The sequence below is a fragment of the Lepus europaeus genome, chromosome 4, assembly GCF_033115175.1.
Source record: "Lepus europaeus isolate LE1 chromosome 4, mLepTim1.pri, whole genome shotgun sequence".
NCBI lineage: Eukaryota > Metazoa > Chordata > Mammalia > Lagomorpha > Leporidae > Lepus > Lepus europaeus.
In genome coordinates, this window is record NC_084830.1 from 14,062,130 (window position 1) to 14,084,898 (window position 22,769).

Genomic DNA, 22,769 nt, shown 5'->3' on the forward strand with positions numbered 1-22,769 from the left:
AGAAGTGGGCAGTTACAGGTGGTTTATCTGATAGTGACATGAACTTCTCAGTGACTTAATAGGATTCTGACTACCAAATGAAGTATAGGCAGAAAGAGTAAAAGTGATTCAGTTAGATGGTTCTGGCAGAAATATAAGGACAAGATGATGATCATTTTGTACCTCACTATTGGCTGTGGAGAAAATAAGAAGCAGACAGATCCAAAATACAGGAAAAGAGTCAACTTGACTCAGTGACCTATGGGTAAGGGAAAAGGAAAAGATGTCTTTAGGCATGAGATCAAGTTTCTACCATTAAAAAACTAGGTAGAAGGTTAAATTAGCAATGCCTTTTTGATTAAAACTCACTTTTATTAGTGTCTAGGTAAATTAAAGGAGAATATAACACTAAAAGATTTTCCAACCTAGATTCAATGAATCAGTCTAGACTGAAGTGCTTCCCACCACATCAGTAATATGCACATTTTCTGGAGATAGTGTACATGTTTATTTACTTAAAGCCAATGTCTACCTTATAATCTTAGAATATCAAAGAGCAGAAATAATTATATTTTAACAATTTACAAAAGCCTGTTACACAATTGACTAGATGCATTTCATTACACATATTTTTTAAAGAATACGTGAATTCCAAAGACAAAGAAAACAGAAAAGAAGAAAAACAAAACCATAGTAAACATAAAGAAGTCTCCAGAATTTGGAAGATTGAAAGTGAAAGGAGGAATATGTCTTTAGCAAAGTGGATGCAACACTACTTGGGACACACACATTCCATTACTGGAATGCCTAGCTTCAAGTTCCAACTCCACCCAAGCTTTCTGGTAGCACAGAAAGGGAGAATGTGTTGGCTCAAAAAGTTGGGTCCCTGCCACTCATATGGGAGACTTGGACTGAGTTCCTGGCTCCCGGCTTTGACCTAATCTCTTCTTGGTTATTGAGGGCATTTTGGAAGTGAACCAGTAGATGGGGGCTATATCTGGTCTGTCCCATTCATCTGTTTATCTCTGCCTTCAAATAAATACATTAAAAAGAAAAAAATGAAGAAAATGAATGGAGAAAACATCAGGAGAGAAGTAGAAGAGTAAGTACCTATACAGAGGAAATCCAGTGAGGAGCAAGATACTTTGTCATGGAATTAAGAAAGTCTCAAAAGCTAGCAGTAGCTTGTGCCTTCAAAAGAGAGAGCAAATAATGAAGCCCTCAATAAAGAAATTTGTTGAGAGACTGTGTGTGGGACAGTTAGATCAGCAATATAACCCTGGCCTTACTTCTAACATGCAATACCTCCACCCCACCCCAGTAGAAGGTTCATTTATCTAAGTAAATTGAGCCAGAGATACCTCAAGATTAAGCATACTAGGCACAGAAGAGGAAATCAAGGAAATGAAGTCCTAAGAAGGGATGGAGAGACACACAGTTTCCATAATTTGCTAGATTCCCAGAACACGAGAAGTTAGTAATTCACCACCACCATCACTCATCCTCCCACACCATTCTCCAGGCCAAAACCATATCTTCAATCAGGAGAATAGTTGAGTGTTTTCTTGGTTTGTTTTTACTTTTTGTTTTGTTGAGAAATGAAGTAGTTTCTGGACACCTGCAAAAAGTTTTATTTAGGTGTACCCCAACGAAATAATCTGAACCCTACTATGTAGTCTCAGTCAAAACTTGTTGATGATTCAAATTCATACTCAAATATGAATGGACAGCCACAGATTACTACTAAAAAATATTTTCCAATCTGGAATACAAAGAACATGAATTTGAATTGTCAACAGGAAAAAGGTGTCTTTAAATATTATAATTAAAATCATCAGAAGTTACTTAATTTGTGGAATAAGAATAGGCTACTATACAAAAGGAGTGGCTAAATAATGTGGTTTTTAAATATATTTTTAAAAAGTGTCAACAGTATGAGACAAGCGTTGTAGTATAGCAGGTTATATATAGCAGTATATAGCAGGTTAAGCTGCTACTTGAGACAACTGTGTCCTAGGTCCAAGGCCTGGCACATTTGCTTCTGATCCAACTTCCTGCTAACACATTCTGGTAGGCAGCAGATGATGAACCAAGTTCTTGGGTTCCCTTCTATCCATCTGGGAGACTCTGATGGAGTTCCATTCTCCTAGATTTGACCAGGCCTAAACCTGGCTATTGGAGGCATTTGGGGAGTGAATCATCAGATGGAATCTCTCTCTCGCTCTGTCTCCACCCCTCTCATGGAATATCTCCCCCTACTCCATCTCCCTCTCTCTCTTAATCTGCCTTTCAAGCAGGTGAAAATAAACTTTAAAAAAATAATTATATTCAGAAATAAAGTTATTCAATTTATCAAAAATAATACACAAAAAGGATGAAAATAGTTACATAAGACAGTTGATTAAAATGTCTAGCATATTCAATATACAAGTAATTTGAGTTTTAGAAGAAGAAAAGAAACAAAACAGAAGACAGGAAATTGTAAAAAAGAAAATGATTCAAGAAAATATCTGAGATTTAAAGTCCATTTTGCCTGGAGTGCCAAGGTAAATAAATGCATACCAGAGCACAAAGTCACATTAGTTCAAAACAATAGTGAAAAAAGAAACTACTAAAATTTTCAGGATAATGTAGAAAGGTCCTTGTTGGGATAAGAAACAGAGTAGCAATAAATCTCAAGAGCAGCACTAGACTCTAGGATACAATGAAAGAATGCCTTTAAAATTCTATGGAAAGTTGCTGAACTTTCAGATGAACCGATGGGGCAAAATTATTCTATCTCAAATCAACCATTACCATCCATTTTCTAGACTTTTCTAAGTAGTATTCCTGTCATCAACAAATAAATAGCAAAGAATCCATGATACTAAAGTACATATTTGACACTGGATCAGATAATACCCACAGCACAATAAATAAGACATTAGCAGTGTATTTTTAGGAAGTATTACTTTGTTAATTGAACAAATATTTGTTATGATGTAAGTTTGTGATAAAATGAAAGCTTGACTTAGGTGAGGGTAATTATGGTTAAAATAATGGTCAAGGTGTACTTCAATTATTTTAGAAGTATCTTTATCCAACACACAGACAATTCTACCAATAACAAAATGACAGCAATGACAAAGAAAATGGATATTCCTGCAAAAGTAATGTTGACAGACAAGCTGTATAATGTGGCCTCTTATGACTAAAAGGCATTGAGAATTAGTAATTTCAGATTTAGTTAATATTTACTGAACATGCACGAGTTGCCAGAAACTCTATTCAGTACTTAGAAGACATTATCTCATTAAATATGCATGTCATTGATGAGAATTCATGATCCTAGAAATGTAGTAATTTGCCTAAAAACACATAACTAATGGTTAAATAATAAAAAGAAATTGTGGAACCAAGCTTCAAATCCAACTCAATTTAAATTCAAAACTCATTCTCTTTCTACTGTGTCATAAAAATTATTTTGCTGAAGGCTTCTGTAGAATCGGAGTGGAGAAGATAGATGAGATGTTGTGACTACCTTTAAAAGAAAGCAGAAGTGGGCATTTTGCAGAATGAGTTAGTGGTGGGACATCCACCCCCACCCCCATATCAGAGCACATGGGATAAATAAAGTGCTCTGGCTCCTGACCCCTGCTTTCTGCTGATACAGACCCTGGGAAGCAGTGGTGACACCTCACGTAGCTAGGTTTCTGTCATCCACCTGGGAGAAGTGGATTGAGTTCAATCCAAGCTCCAGTTACCATAGGAATTTGGATGTGAACCAGCAGATGAGAACATGCTCTCTCTGTACCTGCCTTTCAAATAAATACATGAAATCTGAAGAAAAAGATAAAAGAAAGAAATGAAATCAACAGAAGTTTATAAAAATAAAACAATTTCAGTTGGGAATCCCCAAGGAACAATTTTGTTTTGTATACATTAAGACAAGGAAAGAGGAAAAAAAAATGGAAGATTATCATGATCTATGACTAGATTCTTGGTTACATTCTGAGGAATGAGGCTTAAAATAAAATGAAAGATGGGCATGGAGATCAAAAATGAAAAATAAATAACAGAATAATAAAAAAAGAGGAAGAAGAGGACAAGAAAAACACAGACAAGAGAAGAGAGGGAAGAAGAAAAGGGAAGAGAGGAGAGGTGAGAGGAAAGGGAAGGAAGGCAGTGAACAAGTAATAAAAAAGGAAAATCGATATTTGTCTTAGTCGTAAAAGTAAATGGTATGACATTAATTCTATAAAAATGGAGAAATGAGAAGATGTACTTTTCCCTGTCCTCCTGCCAGATATGGAAAGATCTATGCATATTATACGTAAGACAAACATAAAAATCTTTGAAAAATGGATCAAAGGCTGAGCAACCAGGAAACAAGAAACATTATATGGTGATGAGTTTTCGTTGTTCCTTACATAACCCACACTAAGAATTGAAGAAGTCAGTAACCCAGAAATGTCAATGGTGACAGATAAAAATAAATACTGAATTCTCTTCTGTTGAGCCAAAAGACCAGAAATGAAACAGTCTAGTAAGACAGCAATCCTACACATAATTTTGTTATTCCAACAAGACACCATGGAAAAACTTATGATTTTGTCCCTATCCATGCTAACAAAGGCTGAGCAGGGAGCTCAACTGGCCTCCTTGGCTGACTCTAACTGGTTATCCCAACATCCTCCCCAGGGTGGTTTCAGAGAAGGCTGCATGAGGAGTTTGTTCTTCCATTTGCATTTGGCAATGAATCATCTCTATGTCCTCACTGGATTGATTTCAAAGGAGAACCACTGCAGATTCGAAACATTTAGTACTGTACCTCTTTAACAAGGCTATCCCCATTGTGAGTTCAGCGGATGATATATCAGAAGGAGTAAAAAGGTACTCCTATGCCTCCCAGACAGAAGGATATAAATGGAGGCCTAGTGAAGAGCCAAAACTCCTACCCTCTTAGAAAAAGAACCTCTCTACTTCAGTGTCAAAAAGTTGATGGTGGGATTTGCACATTTACTCCTACTTGGCATTAATGACATAACCTTTCCCCTTTCTCAGCTGCAGTGTTCTCAAATCAGTTAAAATATGAAGTTTACCTAGGATTCAGCATCTTATAATATAATATCTCAAATGTGCAGATCCAATAAAAACATCAATTGTCACAACAAAAACCAGGAAGCTCTCAACCTGAATAAAAAGATACCAACCAATATTAAGGCTGCTGTGACAGAGACATTAGGATTATTTTTTAAAAAATTAAAACAGCTACCATTAAAGTGTTTTAATAAGCAATAACAAATGAATGAAAAAAATAGAAAGTTTTGATGATGAAGAAGGAAGTCTCAAAACAGAAACTGAACGCATAAAGAAGAAACAACTGGAAAAGGTAGAAATTAAGTGTAATAATCAAGCTCAAAAACTCGATGGGTAGGCTCAACAACAGAACCATGCCAAAGAAATAATCACTGAACTGGTAGATTGAGCAATAAAATTATTTAAGCTGAATGACATACAGAAAACACACTGGGAAAAATGCCAAAGAACCTCAAGATATCATGGGTCTATAAAAATATGCAAAGAAATAATGACTGAAAATTTTCCAAATTTGAGAAAATGAATAAATGTAAATTCAGGATACTGAGAAGATTTCAAATAGGACAAATCTGAAGAAATCCATATGAAGACATGTGATAGCCAAAATTCTAAAAGCTAAAATAAAATTTAAAATATTTAGATCAGAAACATCAGACACCTTTACTACAGGGAAGCACACTTCATATCACAGTGAATTATTCATTAGAACTACTGGAGCCAAAATAAAATGAATTAACAATTTTCAACTACTGACAAAACGGATTTTCAACCTATAATTCAGTATCCAACAAAAATATAATTCCACAATCATGAGAAATCAAAACAATCCTGGGTAGATGAAAACAAAATTTGTTGCTAGATCTATCCTTAAAGATTGACTAAATGAAGTTTCAGACAGAAAGAAAAAATAAAAGAAAAAAATTTAAAATATCAGAAAGGAAGAAAAAAGGTAAGTAAAAATATGCATAGAGGAAAATTTTTTTGAGTTTTCTAAAATTATAATGGTCTATAATGTAATTTAAAATAAGTATATAAATATCTGACAATTATATTATGAGCAAGGTATGATAAATCATTGTAAAAAGTAATAAGATTTCTATACATCATATAAACTGGTAAACAAAGACATCAATAACTGTGTTTTTTTAAAGATTTATTTATTTATTTGAAGGTCAGAGTTACACAGAGAGAGGAAAGGCAGAGAGAGTTATTCCATCCACTGGTTCACGCCCCAATTGGCTACAACAGCCGGAGCTGTGCTGAACCAAAGCCAGGAGCCAGGAGCTTCTTCCAGGACTCCCACATGAGTGCAGGGGCCCAAGGACTTGGGCCATCCTCTACTGCTTTCCCAAGCCACAGCAGAGAGCTGGATCAGAATTGGAGCAGCCAGGACTTGAACTGGTGCCATATGAGATGCCAGCACTGCAGGCAGTGGCTTTACCCATTAGGCACAGCACTGGTCCCATCAATAACTATGTTAAGAACTATGTATATTATGTTAAAATTAGACTAACCACAAGGCACATATTTACAAGATGATACAGTCAAACCAGTATAGACACATCAAAATTGAACTAATCTATGTAAGTAATAAACAGAGAAGCAATAAAAAATGAAGAATATCAAAGGTAAAACAAAAAATAAAATGAAACACTTAACCTTAACACACCAACAACTACATTAAATGTAAAAGGTCTAAATATACCAATTAAAAGATTGACATGACAAGATAATTCAAATCACAGACCAACTACATGGTTACAGGGTGTCTGTAACACTTCACAAATATAAAAGTATAGAAACTTGAAAATAAACAAATGGGAAAATATACAACAACATGGACACCGAAATTAATATACAATTCCAGTTATAGTTGTTCAGAATAATAGAATGCTTATTTGTAAATAAAACAAAGGAAAATAATAATTACACTTGATCTTAGCCAAAATGCCAAGAAGTGATGAAAACATTAATTAAAAGAAGGTAGCAGGCTGGCACCGTGACTCACTTGGCTAATCCTCTGCCTGTGGCGCTGGCACAACGGGTTCTAGTCCCGGTTGGGGTGCCAGGTATTTGTCTTGGTTCTCTTCTTCCAGTCCAGCTCTCTGCTGTGGCCCGGGAGGGCAGTGGAGGATGGCCCAAGTGCTTGCATCCCTGCACCTGCATGGGAGCCCGGGAGGAAATACCTGGCTCCTGGCTTTGGATCGGCGCAGCACTGGCCGTAGCAGCCATTAGGGGAGTGAACCAATGGAAGGAAGACTTTTCTCTCTGTCTCTCTCTCACTGTCTATAACTCTCTCTGTCTCTCTCTCTCTCACTGTCTAACTCTGCCTGGCAAAAAATAAAATAAAAAAGAAAGTAGCAAATACTAAGTTAATATCAAATACATTATATTTCAGAGTAAAATAAAATAGAAGAAAAAAAAGAGTATATTATATAAGGATTAAAGACTCAGTCCAACAAGACAATATAGCGTTTGCTATAAACCATCAGGTCGTAGTGGACATTTGTAGAATTCTCCAGCCAACAACAGCATAACACACATATTTCCAAGTGCCCATGGAACACACACCCCATTGATAGACAATACTCACAAACATTACCAAAAAAAAAAAAAAAGCTTCAATATATTTTTTAAAATCAAAATGACTTTCACATTACACAATGGAATGAAATTCAGATCCGTAACAAAGTAATAATGGGAAACCTCCAGATACTTGCAAACTAAATTCTAAACTTTTAAATAATACATAGATGAAGTACAAGTAGCAAGGAAAATATTTTAAATACATTGACCTTAATGAACATATAAACAATACTATTTTGGGGGTTCACAGTACCACTCTAGTAACTGATGATTCACTTGCAGGACTCAGAGAAAACAGAAAAACTTTTGAACTGACTACTACAGTATTTTACAGTGAAGGGATTTAGAAGAAAATTAGCAAAGGGAAAAAACACACAGGCAAAGTCTAGGAGAAACCAAACACATGTTTCCAGGTGTCTGCTCCTAATGACCTTGCATCCCAGCAATGACATACAACATAGGTGAAGTATTGTCAAGAAGAAATATTATCTGAATCTTGGTGTCTGGAGAGATTGTGGTGACAGAAGGGGGTAGTCTGTCACATAGCCTGGCAGCACCTCAGTAACTGGCTAACTCAGTCTCCCACCCTCTGGAGGCCAGCATGATTGGGGTGCTGGGTGGTGTTTCAGGTAGAGAAAACCTGCTGTTTATCATAAAGTGCATTGCTAGCACAGACTATCTGCCTTAAATTGACATACTATTGAACCAAAATCTCAGGCATACATAAAGGAAGAAAGGAAATAATAAAGACAAGAACAGAAATCAATAACATTAAAAACAGAGAAATAACAGAAAATATCAGTGGAACACAAAGATGATTCTTTGATAAGATCAAAAATATCGACAGAATTCTAGTAAGCTCAGCATAAAAAGAAGAGACAACTTACCAACATTATACATGAAACAGCAGGTATTACTATAGAACTCGGCAACATCAAAAGTACTATCGGAGAATATTATGACCAACTTCATTCATAAACTTGATAACTTAGAGGAAATGAAACATTTTTTGAAAAACAGAAACTATCACAACTCAAAATAGGTAATTTGAATGACCCAGTACCATTAAAGAAATTGAACTTGTAATTTTAAGCTTTCATAACAAAAATCTCCAGACATACATGGTTTCAGCAGACAATTTAATGCAACTTTTAATGGAGGATTCATATCAGTTCTACACAAGATCTTCTAGAAACTGGAAGTTGAGAGAATATTCCTGAATTAATTTTTGAAGCTAGAATGATCCTGAAACCAAAATCAAATAAAGAGTACAACTAAACACAAACTGTAGACTGATATCTACTATCAGGGTAGATATAAAACTCCTTAACAAAATATTAAGACAAAATTTCAACAATATATATATTTTTTTGACAGGCAGAGTAGACAGAGAGAGAGAGAGAGAGACAGAGAGAAAGGTCTTCCTTTGCTGTTGGTTCACTCTCCAGTGGCTCAGCCTTTAAAAACCAAACAATTTACAAAGTTGGAGAATTACATGACTATTTCAATGCAGGAAAGACATTTGACAGAACTCAACATCAATTCATGATGAAAATGCTCATAAAAAATAAATATTGAAGAACTCTCTCAACTTGATAAGGAACATCTTAAAAAACACCTACAACTAACATTGTGTTTACTAAATGATCACTGACTGTATTCCTCCTATGATAAAGGACACTAAACATATGCTCTCATTGTTTTTTTTAACCTAATGCTGAAATTTGCAGCCAGTGCAATCAGCTGAGCGAAGAAAAAACAAGTCTCACACACCAGAAAAAAGAAGATAAAACTGTCATTTTACAGATCACATAGTAATCAAGAAGAAAATAGCAAGGTATCCACAAAACAAATCCAAATATCCTAGAACTAATATGCAAGGTCACAGGACACAAAACAAGCATACAAAATTCAATTGTACTTTTACATAGTAACAACGAACATGTTGACACCGAAATTAATATACAATTTCAGTTATAGTTGTTCAGAATAATAGAATGCTTATTTGTAAATAAAATATGATAATGCCTTGCATTCTGGGAACTACAAAATGCTGAGACAATAAGTCAAAAAAGATAAAAATAAATTGGGTGAAATATTTTTGGACTACAAGATTCAATACAGAAAAATGTCGATTCTCTTCAAAATTATATACAACTTTAACTTTCAATCTTCAACAAGATTATTGTAGATATTGACACAACTTTTCTAACTTATTGGGGCCAATTTTGTGGCATAGAAAGTTAAACCACCACCTATAATGCCAGTATCCCATATGGATGCCAGTTTGAGTTTCAGCTGATTCACTTCCAATCCAACTCACTCATATTGGCCTGGGAAAAGCATCAGAGTATGGGCCAAATGGTTGGGCCCCTGCCAACCATATGGGAGATCTTGCTGAAATTCTGACTCCTTCTGGCCATTTGGGAAGTGAACCAGCAGATAAAAGAACTGAGAGTTCTCTCTGTCTCTCCCTCTCTCTGTAACTCTGACTTTCAAATTAATAAATCTTTAAGATATTTTTTATAAATTATGTAAAAGAAAGGCAAAAGTACTAGAACTGTTAAATCAATTTGTAAAACAAAATTAAAATGGGAGAGATCAGTCTACTCACTTAAAATAATTCTTAGACATTTACATAGCTCTAATAACCAAAAAATATGTGACCTAGGGAGAATACAGACACATTGATCAATGAAACAAAATAGAGAACCTGAAAACCAATCATTATGAACAAACCCAAAAGACTTTCCACAAAAACAGAAAAGCAAGTCAAGAAAGCAAAGATGATAATCTCCTGAACAAATGACACTAAACCAATTGGATATTCATAGACAAAAAAAGAGAAGAAAGAGATCTCAACTAAAAACTCATTCTGGTGTCTGTACTTGCAACAAACTGGTAGCATTTATTTTTAAAGATTTATTTATGTATTTGAAAGACAAAGCAGAGAAAGACACAGAGACAGAAGTGGTTCTGCTGGTTCTGCCCCCCAAATGGTCACAATTGCCAGGGTTGGGCCACACCAAATCCAGGAGCCAGGAGATTCATTTGGGTCTCCCACAAGAATGGCAATGGACCAAATACTTGGGCCATGCACAGCTGCTTTCCCAAGCGCATTAGTGTGAGGTGGATTACAAGTGAAGTAGCCAGGACTTGAACTGGTAACCACATGGGATGCTGGAATTGAAGGCAGTATGGCTTAACCCAGTGTGCCACCATGCCAGCCCCCAAACTAATGGTGTATCTGCCAGTATAACTTTAATTTTATTCCTGCCTTCTACTGAGATGGTTGATTGGATCTACAAGTCACAACCACATTCTCAGATCTTAAATTATTGCCTGCCATGCCCTTGGCATTCTTGCAACATTTATTTTTACAATATTGATAAGCTAAGAATGCTCCAAATATACAATTTCTGCTTTCTTTTCAGTGAGCGATTCCAATAAGCAATGTATCTCTTTGCACTTTCCTGTAAGCAGGAAGGAAAACCCTGACCACATCCTTCATTACTCTGCTTGGAAATTGCCTACACTAAATATTCAAGTTCATCACTCAAAATTTCTATCTTTCACAAAACATTAGATCACAATTTAGCCAACAGCTTTGACACTTTATAATAAGAATTTCCATTGGGGCAGTGTTCAATAACAAGTTTTTCATTTCTATCTGAGTTTCGTCAGAGGCACATTTAGTATCCTTATGTCTGCCTAGAGCATCTTCCATGGAGTCTACAGTTTTTTAGTACCCATCTAAAAACAACCCAGCCTCTACTGACTACCCAACACCAAAGCCACTTCCAATTTTTAATATATTTGTTACAACAACACTCTAATTCCCAAACCAGATTCTCTATTAGTTGCTAAAGGCATCATAACAAAATACTACAGACTAGGTAACTTAACATGAATTTATATTCTCACAATTCTGGTGGCTAGAATTCGAGACCACAGTATCCAGCAGAGTTGGTTTATTTTAGGCCTCTTTTCTTAGCTTGTAGATATCTAGTTCTCTGAGCACTCCCATGGTCTCCCTCTGCATGTGCATGGCTGTTGTCTCTCTGTGTGTCTGAATTCTCTCTACTCATAAGGACATAAGTCTTGTTGGATTTGGGCTCTCCTTACTGGTCTCATTTTAACTTAATCTCTTTACAGGCCCTATCACAGAATACAATGGGGTTTCAAAAAGTTCATAGAAAAAGTGTTAACAGATTTTTTAAAAATTTGCACCAAAATAAATTTATCTTTTAATTCCATTTTTCATGAACATTTTGTGATGCTCTGATACAGTTACATTTTGAGATAGTGGTAATTAGGCATTCACCAAATGAACTTTTCAGGAAATCGATTCAGCCAATAACAAAAGGATTACACTCATTGGTAAGTATTCCATGCTGCTAAGGTTAACAATGGAGCAATATATGCATTGGTTTATAAGAATCCTTGTAATTCAAAAAATATTTGAATATAGTACAACTAAATTAAACATACAGAAAAAGAAATACGGGTAAAATTTAAAAAATATGTTAACCCATGTCTCACAGTACCACTAATGAGGTTACGAGGAGGACTGCATTTTCAGATAGGCCCAACAAGGAAGTGCAAACTTAGGATCAACTCCACATCCGTCCCACCAGGGTGGCAGTAACTAATATCTCTACCAGCAATACGGACTGTTTATCCAATGACATAGTGTGATGCAGTTCAAAGGTGCTCATATTTGCCTTTTAATGATCTGTTAAAGTGCTTTAAAATTTAAAACATTACTATAGTATTACATGTGTGCAATACGTAGAACATTTGCTTTTATAATTGGAATTTTCTAGATAATCTGCAGTGCTCACATTTAAATGTGATGTTTCGCATTGGTATAGCACTTCACTTATCACACCTACTTCTACAAATTACTAAATGAGCCAGATTATATGAACACATTTGGAAAGCCCAAATGTCACAGACATGCACAATATTTGATAGGATATGTTATAACTACTAGTTATTACTGAGCACCAGCCTTCTACCAGGTAGTCTGTGTGACATGTTTTCAAAAGGACATGGACAAGGATGTAACATTGCTCTGAAGGACCTCAGAGCAAGCAATGTGAGCAGCACAGTGATTCATGCAGAGCAGGAAGCATAAAATACTATGGAGAAATAGTTAGCAACCACTTAGCCTCGAGGCTGGGAGGACATGTAGAGCTGCCTAAAGGTGCTGGCATCAAGCTCAGATATTAAAGTAAAAGAAAAAGCTAAACAAGTTAAAAACTAGATTGAAGGAGAAGCCAGGCACAGTGACTTATGGGGACAAAGGAACCAGGTACATAAGGTGCCCTTGAAGACAGTTAGAGAAAATATTTGGAAACCCAGAGCTCTAGTTTCTAAACTAGCTTGGACATTTATGCTGCTATAAATTTGGGAAATTTTGTTAATGTCTCTGAGCCTTGTTCCCCTATAATTTTTTTAATATTTGAGAGGCAAAGGGAGATAGAGATAGTGATATAGAGATGGGGGGGAGAAACAGAGAGAAGGAGAGAGAGAAAGAGAAGAGACAGAGAGATCCCATCCATTGGTTCAGTTCATTCCCCCAATGCCCGCAATGACCAGAGCTAGGCTTAACTAAAGCTGGGAGCTGAGAATCCATTTCCAGTCTCCCACATAGGTTGCAGGAACTCAACTACTTGAACCATCATCTTCTGTCAACCAGGGTCTGCATTATCAAGAAACTGGAATCAATAACCAGCTCTGGGTGTGAGACCCAGGTACACCTCTATGGGACTCAAACATCTTAACTAGTGTCTTAACTGCTATCCCAAATGCCTATTTCACGTAGTCCATTTCTGAAATGAGAATTATCACTCCTTTGAAAGAGGTTGTTGAGGGCACATGTAAATCAAGTAGTTTGAAATACAGAATGTACCTAGACAAGCACATAAGTAAAGGAATGATAATAGTAGCTCTCACTAGTAGAGAATATTTTAAGAGACCAGTACTGTGGAAGGACTCTTGCTAACAATTCCCATATCTCCCATCACCCTTTTTACCCCAGCAATCTCAAGATTGCACAAGTTAGAGTCAGTGTTTTGGAGTAGCAGGTGTAGCCATTGCCTGCAATGCTGGCATCCCATATGGGTGCTGGTTTGTGTTCTGGCTACTCTACTTCCTATCCAATGCTCTGCTGACATGCCTGGGAAAGCAGCACAAGATGGCCCAAGTGCCTGGGCCCCTTCCACCCATGTGGGAGACACAGAAGGAGCTCCTGCCTTCAACCTGGCCCAGGCCGAGCTGTTACAGCCATTTGGGGAATGAACCAGCCAATGGAAGATCCCTCTCTCTCTCTGTAACTCTGCCTATTAAATAAATAAATAATCTTTTAAAAGATTACACATAACACAAACATAATTCAAAAGAATTGGGGGAGGTATCCTATTATCTATGCCATTTGTGGAACATTTACCAAAGATTTCAAAGATGATGTGTGTTGCAACTATTATTTAAAGTCCTTTTGGTTCTCAAGAAGAGAAATCCTATTGCTTCTAATCCTGTGTGTGTGTGTGCGAATAACTGTCGAAGTTATTTCTAGTGAGAATCAGACCCCCAAAATAAGAAGAGGTCTATGGTAGCAGCTGCCAAAGAGCCTGAGAGGACATCTTCAAAGGTTTTTCATCCTTAGACTGTTAAAGTAGAGCTGGTTTTCTGCATTACAGTTTAGCTTTCCACTGAAAATATTTCCTCTGGGGCCAGTGCTGTGGCTTCATAGACTAAGCCTGCAGCACCAGCATCCCATATGGGCACCTGTTCATGCTCCAGCTGTTTCACTTTCAGCTCTCTTGCCTGGGAAAGCAGTAGAAGATGGCCCAAGTGCTTGAGCCCCTATACCTACATGGAGGACCTGGAAGAAGCTCCTGGCTCCTGGCTTTGGATAGGCCCAGTTCCAGCATTGTGGCAGTTTGGGGAATGAACCAATTGATGGAAGATTTTTCTCTCTGTCTCTCCCTCTCTGACTATAACTCTATTTCTCAAGTCAATAAACACAAACAAAATCTTAAAAAAATAAAGAAATAAATAAAATATTTGCACAAAACAATGATGAAATTGAACACAGAGGTGGATTATTAATGGTATTCAGAGGACATGACCACCCTTACATAGATCATTCCGTGGACAAACCCTACATGGGTAGCATGCTTTTTTTTAAGAAGAAATACTCGGTCTGCACTCTGGCCAGGACGTTTTGGTCTCACCATATTACTGCCTTGCTCTTTCCTTTTTGGCTCAGTTCCAGTGCCAGAAGAACCATTGATCACCAGTTAGAGAGAGCCTTTGATAGGTGGCCAAGACCATGTAGAAGTGAGTCTTTGATAGGTGGCCAAGACCAAGTAGAGGTTTGTCATGGATGATTTGGTTTTCAAGTACAGTTTATGAATGAAGAAAAAAAAATGTTTTCACCTGATTTGCCTTCTGGTCTGTGAATGGGAAGTTAAGCAAGAAAGAAAAGGGCAATTAAATATTAATGAAGAAAATGTATTTTAAAAGAATATGATGCTTGTAACAGAGTTGCTTATTTTTCACATTGGCTTCTCCTTCCCTTAGTCATGTCACACTCATTCTGGAAACTTCATATGCACATAGATTTATTTATTTATTTGAAAGGCAGCATTACAGAGAGATAGGGAGAGACAAACAAATAGATCTTCCCATCCGCTGGTTCACTCCCCCAAATAGCCACACAGCCAGGGCTGGGCCAGGAACTCTTTCCAGGTCACCCACATGGGTGCAGGAGCCCAAGCACTTGGGCTATCTTCTGTTGAAGATGTAGAGCAGCCAGGACTTGAACCAGTGCCCATAGGGAATGCAGGTGATGCAGGCAGTGGCTTAACTGACTATACCACAACATTGACCCCATAAAACCATCTGCAGTTTCCCAGAGACACTGTGCTATTTAATACCTCTGTGTCTTTATACAAACTTTTCTATGAATTGATTATGTTTGCTTTCCTCCACTCAAGACTTGAATTTAGCTTTCCTCTATTTCTCTTCATAAAACAAGACTAATATCTTTCTTGCCCACTCCACAATGCTTCTCTACTGGAGTCATCCTTGTTTCTTGAGTCTATGTGCTTCTGGGGAAATATCAAGGTCTCAGGAACTCATATGGGAAGCCTAGAACAACTCTTAAGTTTACCAGTTATATTGGAAGATATAAAATTCCTAAAATTAGGAGAAACAAATATATTATTGAATAGTGTTTTCCTTAACAATTAAGAATCCTTTAAGAACATGAAGCAACTTAAAAAGGCTTGAAAAAATGAAAGATAAGTATACACTGATGCAAATGATTTTGAAATCCTTGCATAAATTTTCAGGAATAAGCACTTTTCCATAAACTTTTGAAAACCCAAAGTTACTCCTGTGACTGCCCATTGTGAATTTGGCTTCAGGTTCTTTGATGTTGGTAATATTTGTCTTCAATTTTCATGGGAAGTGTTGAGAGCAGTGGTGGAACTGCTATGATTGCAACTACATTTGATGTTTGATTCCCTGGTGTCTAGGTCTGTGTTATTGAGAATGCCAGGGGACACATTTGGTAAAGACAGACAGAGTGTCCTTAGCACCTCACATGCAAAGCAGTACCTGCCACGTGACTTTCCAATTAAATCAAATTGAAGCATGTAGGATTTTGTCACACATAGTAAAAAAATGGTATTTAATCACTTATGTGAAACACTGAGTAAAGATATAGCCTAAGAATAAGCACAGCAAAGCTGGCTTACACCACAGTCTGTCAAATGGAAATCTCTAATAATCAACGTTCCATTGGCAATGATCTTCATTGTATAAACAGCAGAATAATCTGTGAGACGTAAAGAGATATCAGATTTGAGTAAATCTTATCTATAGACTCTTGAGGCTGCATGTTGACTTAGAAGGTGTCTGGTCCAGGAATGCTAAATGTGCGTATGTGTGTAGTCACTCTCACTTTCCAAGACCCTGAGAGACATTAATTAACTAAGAGAAATTCTCTTTCACTGAGCCTAACTGTAGGTGCAGAACAAATCTTAAGCCATTACTCTAAGCACGCATGACCAAACTGATCTTGCAAAAATGTCATCTGTCGTTGACTGAGACCAACTCTAATTTCAAAGAATTAATGTCTTTAAGAGTATTCTAGACAGGAGGACATCAAGTTTCTAAGTGAGATGAGATATTCACTATGTAAGCCATTTATCATAGTATGATTATTTAGTCACCAAATGAATAAGTGCATCTTTAACAAGAGTTGCATGCATCCAGCAATCCTAGACACCAAATGTTGTAATCCTTACAACACAGCCAAACAGGAATTATTAATCCTATATTGTATACAGGAAAAATTGAAATCTAAGATAGATGCAAAAAAGCAGGCCACAAATAGTTTGGGGGTGTCTATTTAATATTTAAAGAGAAAATCAAGGGGCTTGTATTGTGGCATAGCTGGTTAAGCCGCAGCCTGCCCATCACATACGGGCACTGGTTTCAGTCCTGACTGCTCCAATTCCAATCCAGCTTTCCTGCTGATGCACCTGGGAAAGCAATAGAAGATGGCCCAAGTGCTTGGGCCCCTGTACCCACATGTCACACCCAGAAGAAGTTCCTGGCTCCTGGTTCTGTCTAGCCCAGCCCTGGCTGTTGTGGCCAGATGGGGAGTGAACCAACAGATGGAAGATCTCTCTCTCTCTCTATTTTCTCTCTCTCTTTCTCTCTCTTGTTCTCTCTCTCTCTGTAACTTGCCTTTCAAATAAATAAAATAAATCAAAAAAACGAAAAAAAATTGAGTCAACATTTGAAGCTCAGCCTTTATATTAAGAGGTTATCTCACCACTTTTCATTTACAAGTGGCAATAAAAACAAATTTGTTTTCCCATGTGGTGGCACTTATCCCATGTTTCATAGTAGCAGGACCTTTGAATGGTTTTACATTTGCGGTTTCACATGATCTCTGCCATGTATGCAATTCACCAGTATGCATTTTCATTACTACCTGCTTCACAGCAGATTTCTACTTGTACTTTGTGAGCACTGACTAGACATCGACTTCCCCAAGCTCCCCCCAAATGGTGTGGCTTTCACAAACCCTTTACCGTTGTATATGTTCTTCCCTCTGACTTCAACACATTTCCCTCCCATTTCCATATTGCCAAAAAAGTGCTAAGTATTGGAGACGCGGCGAGACTAGGATGTTAGAGATGGGAAAACTTTGCAGAGTTTATTCCCTTAACCTGAGCTCAGGGGCTTTTATAGGTTATTTGAGAAAGCAATTGAGAATCCAGCTTTGCACAGGTCAAGGGCTGTTGACAGATATAAAAAAATCAGCAGAACTTTTGACAGAGATTCAGGTGATCCTATCAAGTTAATAAAGTATTTTTTTCTTTCTTTTTTTTTTTATTTGACAGTTAGAGTTAGACAGTGAGAGAGAGAGAGAGACAGAGAAAGGTTTTCTTTCCATTGGTTCAGCGCTCAAATGGCAGCTACAGCCAGAGCTACACCGATACGAAGCCAGGAACCAGGTGCTTCCTCCTGGTCTCCCAGGCGAGTGCAGGGGCCCAAGCACTTGGGCCATCCTCCACTGCACTCCCAGGCCACAGCAGAGAGCTGGACTGGAAGAGGTGCAGCTGGGACTAGAACCTGGTGCCCATATGGGATGCCAGCACCGCAGGCAGAGGATTAGCCAAGTGAGCCATGGCACTGGCCTGTGTTTTTCATTTTGAACTGGTTTTCTCTCCCATGGTATATGACTTATCAGCTGTTCTTAGGGAGACTATCGGTACTGTGTGCATTAGTAATACTGGATCTCAATAAAGATGTATTGCCTTTATTTTTTTAAAAGACTTATTTTATTTGAAAGAAAGAGTTACAGACAGGCAGAGGCAGAGGCAGAGAGAGAGAGAGAGAGAGAGAGAAAGAGAGAGAGAGGTCTTTCATCCTCTGGTTCATTCCGCAGATGGCCACAACGGCTGGAGCTGTTCTGATCTGGAGCCAGGAGCCAGGATCTTCTTCCAGGTCTCCCAAGTGGGTCAGGGCCAGAGGCTTGGGCCATCTTCCACTGCTTTCCCAGACCATAGCAGAGAGCTGGATTGGAAGAGGAGTAGCCGGGACTCAAACTGGCGCCCGTATAGGATGTCGGCACTGCAGGTGGAGACTTTACCTACTATGCCACAGAGCCCGCCCCTGTATTGCCTTTATTGTGACATTTCAATGGGCTTATTTTGTTGTTATTTCTTTGTAAGTGAATGCCTATCTCATTACCTGCATATAGATGCAAGACTAGTTATTCAAATGTACCATTGTTCTAAATTTAATTCCCTCTTCCAGGTCTCTTGCAAAAATTATTTCATAACTCAACCCTAATCAAGAGGAAGGTGGAAAATGTTACCCTCTGTTTACTGGAGCAAATATGAGGTACAGCAGAAACCAAGTGACTCACTCCATATACACAATGTTAAGAGTGAAGAACAGATTGAATCACAATTCGAAAGACAGCATTTGTTAAGTAAAATGTCTCAGAGGCAGTGAAGTGGAACAGAGTACGTTTGGAGTTTAAAACAAATGCTAGACTCTGTCTTGACCAGCTGCTGTCACTCGTGTCACCTACTTGATGTTGTTTGGTACCAAGCTTCACTGCCTTTCAGGTGCACTGTACGTTTTAGTTAAGAGTATCTATAATTTCACCAAAGTTATGTGTATGTTCAAAGCTTTATTTCTTCATTTTGTCCAGTGATCTTTCCTTCTGTAACACAACTTGAAGAAGAAAGAGAGGGAGAAAAGTGTGAGAAGCATACTGTAAACTTTGACTATGAAGTTTCACATTTGTATCTTTCTCCAGATCCAGACTCAAAGAGAAAATATTTGCTCAAGATTGCTCAGTTGGAAAATGCGGGAGCTAGAGTTCCACATAGGTCCTTTGGTTTTTAAAAACTTGGGTTTATTCTTTGATACCACCCAGCACCTCTGGGATAAGTGAGTATTTATCAAGAGCATTTCTTTGATGAGGACTTGACTCCAATTGAGAGTCTAAGTTCTGATAAGTTTACTTACAAATTAGCCCTGTCCCTTTGTACTTAGACTTGAATAAGATCACTACACCTTGGTTTGGAACACTTTCTCTCACTCCCAACACATTTAAAAGGGCCTACATAAGAAAAGACAACTCAACACATATTTCCCAAAGCCCAGATCCATTCTAATTAGACCTATTATTTTGTCAAGACACAAAATTTTGTCTTTTGAGGTCTTTTATCTATTAAAATATGTGCAAAAAGAGTCAGGGTTGAATATTTAAGTGCTGTGGTGTTAGAATCTGAATTTGAATCCTCAATTTGTTACTTTCTTCATGCATAATCTTTTTTAACATATATAACATATATTTTTACTGATATAAAAATTGTACATATTTATGGAGCATCAAATGTCAAAACATGATATGAAGTTTTTGCATAACCTTTATTGTTAGTTTACTGCCTGAATTCTCAAGTTTCTCAATCATACATTCACAAGTTTTGTCATGAAGATTAGATATGATTTCATATTAGATATGCTCCAACTGCAGCATCTACTTTATGACTTTGTAAGAAGAAAATACGTATGCTTTTCACCTGTATCAGGCTTCACATGACAATAAAACAGTCCATACTCTCAATGACCTCGATCATGGAGTAGATATACAGCAACTGGGCACCTCTGGAGAATTTCCCAAGGTTGTTGGGGCAGAAGTGGGGAACCCCCTCTTGTATTTTAGTATAAAACCTCAATTCAGAGAAGGGTCAGAGAACTTCTGGCTGATATATTATTTCCATTATTTTCCTTTAACTCATTTTAAATCTCTCCACTAATTGTATCAAGCATGTCAGTGCCCCCCACTGTTTCACACTGGATTCTTTGGAAGGAAATAAGGTAGAGACTTTGAACTAAAGTGAAGTTTCTGTCCCAACTTCACAGACGGTTTGAACTGGGATTCACAAAAGCTGTAGAGCAAGCAGCCTCAACTCTCTGGGACCCACACTGCTGGTGCAATGGTAAAATATAGCATGCTCAATGCCTGTATACTCTGAATATGTTTTCTGCATCCTCAGAAGTACTCAGCTCCTTGGTAGAGTGGCCCGACCAAGGCGTTCCATAGGTGCCAGGTTGATTTATTTGGTTTGTCCCAGCTGTACGTTGTGCTATCCAGCGGCCTTCATATCCAAGTAGCTTGAATTCAAGATCCCAATTCAACCACTTGAGATTGAACATAGGCAAGAAGTTTATATCATTAAAATGTACTCTAAAGAAAAATACTCTTTCCAGGCTGGCACAGTGGCATAGTAGGTTAAGCTTCCGCCTGTGGAAACGGCATCCCATATGTGCTCCTGTTCTCTTCTCACCTGCTCTTCTTCTGATACAGCTCTGTGCTATGGCCTTCGAGGGCAGTAGAGTATGGCCCAAGTGTGTGGAAGACCCAGAAGAAGCTCATGGCTCCTAGCTTTGAATTGGTTGGCTCTGGCTATTGTGGCCATTTGGGGAATGAACCAGCAGTTAGAAGACCTTTCTCTCTGTCTCCCTCTCTCTGCCCCTAACTTTACCTCTAAATAAATAAATAAAATCTATTAAAAAAATGGAAAATGTCCTTGCCAAAATTGACTCTCTGCCATAGAATTCTTCAATGGTTTCCCATTGTTTGCGGAAATTGGAAATTCTTAATTTGGCCTAGCCAGTTGACATGGTTTAGGCCTCCCTGCCCAATTTTGATTTCCTCTGTATATTCACTTTTCTCCAGCAGTGTAAACCTTCCTTAGGAACTGAGCTACTCCTTTGCACTCATTATCTGTGTTTGGAACACTTCTTTCCTTCCTCCTTAACTCTGACCCATTTTCAGATTGAAGGTTTAGAATTCTGCAAGAAATCTTTCCTTGAGCCCTCAATTTAGGCCATATTTCATTTGTTTTATTTAATTTTTTGACAGGCAGAGTGGACAGTGAGAGAGAGACAGAGAAAGAAAATTCTTCATTTTCTGTTGGTTCACCCCTCAATGGCCGCTGCAGCCGGCGCACTGTGGCTGGTGCACCACACTGATCCGAAGCCAGGAGCCAGGTGCTTCTCCTGGTCTCCCATGCGGGTGCAGGACCCAAGGACTTGGACCATTCTCCACTGCACTCCTGGGCCACAGCAGAGAGCTGGACAGGAAGAGGAGCAACCGGGACAGAATCCGGCGCCCCGACCGGGACTAGAACCCAGTGTGCCGGCGCCGCAGGCGGAAGATTAGCCTATTGAGCTGTGGCGCAGGCCTCATTTGTTTTATTTTTAAACATCTCTCATATTGCTAAGAAAAACTTAAGACATCAAATGGATAAATGAAAATGATGTTATACTAGACTAATATTTGTTTCTGTTGTAGAAGAAGTCATCTAGGGAAAACATGATTCCTATCATCATTAACATAATTAGTTCTGAAATTGGACAGGATTTAATAATGAAGAGTTAATGGGCTGGCATAGATTTTCTCTTTTTTTTTTAAGATTTATTTTATTTGCTTGAAAGGCAGAGTTACAGAGAGAGAGAGAAGATGAAACCAAGAAAGAGATCGCCCATCTGCTATTTCACTCCCCAAATGGTCATGCCAGCAAGAACTGGGCCATCCTGAAGTCAAGAGTCAGTCTCCCACATGGGTACAGGGGACCAAGCGCTTGGGCCACCCTCCACTGCTTTCCCAGGTTCATTATCAGGGAGCTGGGTTGGAAGAGGAGGAGCCAGAACATGAACCAGCACCCAAATGGCATGTTGGCTTCATAGACAGCTGCCTCACCTGCTACCCCACAATGCCAGCCCTTGGATTTTCTTTTTAAGTAGTAGCTTTTATATTTCCTTCTGTGTAAATAAAAACATCTGAGAAATGTTCTAAAAATATTATAGAAAAATCTTATTTTTCACTTCCCTGATTCTTTACTGGTCTTATGGTCCATCTGATTCATTGGCACTATTGAATTGTCTCCTGTGTTTTTTCCTTCATATATTTCTCAACAGCTTTATTGAGATATAATTTGCATACTATACCATTCATCTATTTAAATGTACAAATACTTTTGTATTTTTATGTAGTCACACAATTATTATCA